Genomic DNA, 4,983 nt, shown 5'->3' with positions numbered 1-4,983 from the left:
AGTTACAGAGCTTTCTCGTAAATAGAAAGACGTATGATTACATTTGAAGTCAATTCCTACCAGGCCAGCCTTTGAATTGTTTACATTTACTTCTATTTTGCCAACAAAGGCCTGTTTAGTCAAAGCTATGGTTTTTCCAGTAGTCATGTATGGATGTGAGAGTTGGACTATAAAGAAAGCTGAGCGCCGAAGAATTGATGCTTTTGAACTGTGGTGTTGGAGAAGACTCTTGAGAGTCCCTTGGACTGCAAGGAGATCCAACCAGTCCATTCTAAAGGAAATCAGTCCTGAATATTCATTGGAAGGACTGATTCTGAAGCTGAAACTCCAATACTTTGGCCAACTGCTGCGAAAAGCTGACTCATTTGAAAAGACCCTGATGCTGGGAAAGATTGAAGGCAGGAGGAGAAGAGGATGACAGAGGATGAGATTGTTGGATGGCATCACCAACTCAATGGACATGAGCCTGAGTCAAGTCCAGGAGTTGGTGATGGACAAGGAGGCCTGGTGTGTTGCAGTCCATGGGGTCTCAAAGAGTCGGATGTGACTGAATGAATGAACTGAACTTCTATTTTGCATGTCAAATTGATTTTTTAAAAACAAACATCAACAAAATTCAAGAGGATCATGTTCCAGGTGAACACTATTTTATTTGGTCAGTGTGTATTTATTGTATATTTTCTCTGTAAGAAAGGATGAAACAGAGGTGTATTTGTTACATCAGGTATTAGAGCAGAGACTTTTTTTAAAAAATTATTTTATCTTGAATTATAGCTGATTTACAATGTTGAGTTAGTTTCAGATTTATAGCAAAGTGATTCATTTATACATATACATACATCTATTCTTTTTCAGATTCTTTTCTCATAGAGGTTATTAGAGTAGAGTTATTTGAGTAGAGTTTCCTGTGCTATACAGTAGGTCCCTGTATATAGTCATATGTACTGAATGAAGGCAGGAGGAGAAGGGGACAACAGAGAATAAGATGGTTGGATGGCATCACCTATTCGATGGACATGAGTTTGAGCAGGCTCTAGGAGTTGGTGATGGACAAGGAAGCCTGGCGTGCTGCAGTCCATGGGGTCGAAAATAGTTGGACATGACTGAGCGACTAAACTGAACTGAACCTCCCAATTTATCCCTCCCACCACCTTTGGTAACCATAAATCTGTTTTTTGTGTCTGCGAGTCTGTTTCTGTTTTGTAAATAAATTCATTTGTATCTTTTTTTAGATTCCACATCAAAGTGATAACATATGATATTTGTCTTCCTCTGACTTATTCATTCAGTGTGACAATCTCTAGGTCCATCCATGTTGCTCCAACTGCTGTTATTTCATTCCTTTTTATAGCTGAGTGAGACTTTTTAATATATTCTTTCATATTAACTCTACACCAGCTCTGTGATGTAGGCATTATTCTCATTTTCCATTTGGGAATCTGAGCCTCAACGAGGTTATGTAACTTATCCAAAATAGTATCTTAGCAAATTCTTACAGCACTCACAGTGCTGTGTTGCAAGTGCCTGCTTTCTTGTTAGAGCAGACGCCGGTCTACACAATGTGCTACCCTATTCTGTCATCAGAATCCACTTGCCCCTGTAGACAGACACTGCAAATGCCAGATACTCACTTTGGCAGCTTCTCTCGCAACTAGAGGTGGCACTACAACCCCGTCGTGTCGATGAGACATAAAGACTATTCCTGGAGGCCATCAGGGGAAGTTCATGGTGTGCTGCATTCAGTGAGCAGATGCAACTATTGTCCAGCCACCTGTTAGATGGGAAAGAAAAGAGCTTGGTCCTCATTGCGTCACAGAGTCTTGAGCTCTAGGACCACCACCTGCAGGCTTTCATTAGGGGAGAAAAATAACCTCCTAGTGTTTAGGTTTCTGGGATTTGGATATTATCTTACTTGGAGCTGAGAGAATTCTACCAACACAGATAGGCCAGGCTCGCCTCTGTAGACCTGAATTCTCACCACCTGCTTGGAGAGGGAGCGCCCTGCCAGCAAGTCACTGCAGGGAGACAGGGCAGCCTGCCTGGGGCAGGCAGAACCATCAAATAACCCTGTCTGAAAACATCCCCTGCCAAAGGGTTTGAAGGCCAAGCTGGATTCTCTCTTTTGGGAATTTTAACTGGAGATGTAGGGAAATGGTTATTTATTTAACAGAGGAAGGAGAAGTAAAAACAAAAATGGAAACTTCCCTGGTGGTCCAGTGGTTAAGCATTCACCTGCCAATGCAAGGGACACAGGTTTGATCCCTGGTTCAGGGAGATTTCGGGGCAACTAAGCCTGTACTCCACAACTACTGAGCCTGTGCACCTAGAGCCCGTGCTCCACAAGAGAAGTCACTGCAGTGAGAAGCCCACACCACAACAAAGAGGAACCCCTGCTTGCTGCAACTACAGAAAACCCTCTCGAAACAAGACGAAATCAGCAAAACAGAAGCTATGAGAAAAGCGGAGTCATATCAAGATGGTGAAGTGCACTCCAGCGATTACCACCTGTCACCTCCTGACACCCAGAGGATGAGATGACCAGAGGTGGAGATCACGGTGAGGACCAGTTATTCTCCTGAGGCCTCAGCTCCAGCCTCAGCTGAATTTTGCTGTTTAATGATCTTCTTCTCAATTTCATTTTTAGTTTCTAGGGAAAATTGGCTGAGAAGGGAGGGGGAGCTAAGAGAGCCCAGGCTGAGATGAGCCTATTGTTTGCTCCTTAAGCATCTAGGAGCTTGGGAAAGCAGGCCTTGCTCTCAGAGCCTCCCAGCAGGCCCTGGATTCTAGGAAAACCCCTGAGATCTGTTAGATGCAGAGGCCAGGGCACCCCCAGGACAGGATCCAGGGGACTCAGAGCAGCCTCGGCCTTTCTCTCCAACGTCAGGACCATGCTGTTTCCTTGCCAAATCCTTCAACTAGACCAGTACTTTCTTTTTTTCTTTTTTTTATTGACATACTTTCTGTACAATATTATATAAATTACAGGTATACAATATTTTGGGCTTCCCAGGTGGCAGAAGTGGTAAAGAACCTGCCTGCCAATGCAGGAGATGTAAGAGACTCAGGTTAGATCCCTGGGTCAGGAAGATCCCCTGGAGGAGGGCACGGCAACCCACCAAAGTATTCTTGCTTGGAGAATCCCATGGACAGAGAGCCTGTCAGGCTACAGCCCATAGGGTCACAAAGAGTCAGACACGACTGAAGTGAATTAGCACACACACACACACACACATACACACACAATATATATATTGATTCACAGTTTTTAAAGTTTATACTCCATTTATAGTTTTTTTAAATATATTTTTTATGTGGGCCATTTTAAAAGTCTTCACTGAATTTGTTACAATATTGCTTCTGTTTTTGTTTTTTATATTTTGGTTTTTTGGCCACAATCCATGTGAGATCTTAGCTCCCCGACCAGGGATCCAGCCGGCACTCTTGCAGTGGAAGTGTGGAATCCTAAGCACTGGACCACCAGGGAAGTCCTGAGTGCGGCATCTTAAGGTCTAAAGTAAACTTTCCACTCAGAATAATAGTTCTGACATTTTCACCAACCATTTAAACATTACTAGAAAATGTAATGGCACCCCACTCCAGTACTCTTGCCTAAAAAATCCCATGGATGGAGGAGCCTGGTAGGCTGCAGTCCATGGGGTCGCTAAGAGTTGGACATGACTGAGCAACTTCCCTTTCACTTTTCACTTTCATGCATTGGAGAAGGAGATGGCAACCCACTCCAATGTTCTTGCCTGGAGAATCCCAGGGACGGGGGAGCCTGGTGGGCTGCCGTCTATGGGGTCGCACAGAGTCGACACGACTGAAGCGACTTAGCAGCAGCAGCAGAAAATGTAATCCTATCTTCAGTAAAAGGAATTATTTCATGCCTATGATAATTAATAGTGAATAGCTTAAGAAAGGTTTTTTTCGTCATATGGACTGTTGACATAGTTGTGCAGAAGACACCACAATTTTAAAGGTAGAAGTGCATCCAATATGCATGATGAAATTTTAAGTGATTTCTTTATACAACTATCTTTTCACACTTTTTTTTTCAACCCAGATGATGGATTATATAACACCTGCCATCATGCTTTATGCTTTAACTTGTACTTCATTTTTCTAAAATTATTTGTTATTTGGGACAAATGAACTTACAGAAGTATCTTTCTGAGATCAAGCCTGACTTCATAATTTATATATATATATTTCAGGAGAAAATGCAAAGAATACTGCACTTTTTGAAAAAGAATCTCCTTAGTAAAACTATTAAAAACCGTACCTACTGCTGGGAAAATATTCCAATAGTGTGATATTATGACCTGCTCTGTAAATGTTAAGAAATTCAAGCATCACACCTCTATCCTTTGCTATCTGCAGTGTCATCATATCCATCCCCCCAGCACCCTCCATGGGTCCACCCATGGTGTCAGTTGTGTTTAAAAATTATTGTGGGACATTTCGAGTTTCTCAATACAAATGCAAGTAACCAGAAGCTTTTAAGAAGTATGGATTTTTTAAAAATGTTATTATTGACATTTAATTGCTTTACAATGTTGTGTTGGTTTCTGCTGTACAACAAAATTAATCAGCTGTATGTATGTGTGCTGTGCTTCGACTCTTTGCAATCCCATGGACTGTAGCCCCCCAGGCTCCTCTGTCCATGGGGATTCTCCAGGCAAGAATACTGGACTGGGTTGCCATGCCCTCCTCCAGGGGATCTTCCCAACCCAGCGATTGAACCCAGGTCTCCCTCATTGCAGGCAGATTCTTTACCGTCTGAGCCACCAGGGAAGCCCAAGAATAATAGAGTGGGTAGCCTATCCCTTCTCCAGGGGAACGGAACTTCCTGACCCAGGAATCAAACCGCGTCCCCCTCCCTCTTGAACCTCCCTCCCACCAACAAAGGTGGATATTTAAGAGCACTCCTTCCTGTGTGCTCTTTTCATGGTATGTCTGTGACTCATTTCATGGCATAACCTT

This window comes from Bos mutus, chromosome 13, assembly GCF_027580195.1.
Source record: "Bos mutus isolate GX-2022 chromosome 13, NWIPB_WYAK_1.1, whole genome shotgun sequence".
Classification (NCBI taxonomy): domain Eukaryota; kingdom Metazoa; phylum Chordata; class Mammalia; order Artiodactyla; family Bovidae; genus Bos; species Bos mutus.
Note: the sequence above shows the minus strand (reverse complement) of the source record.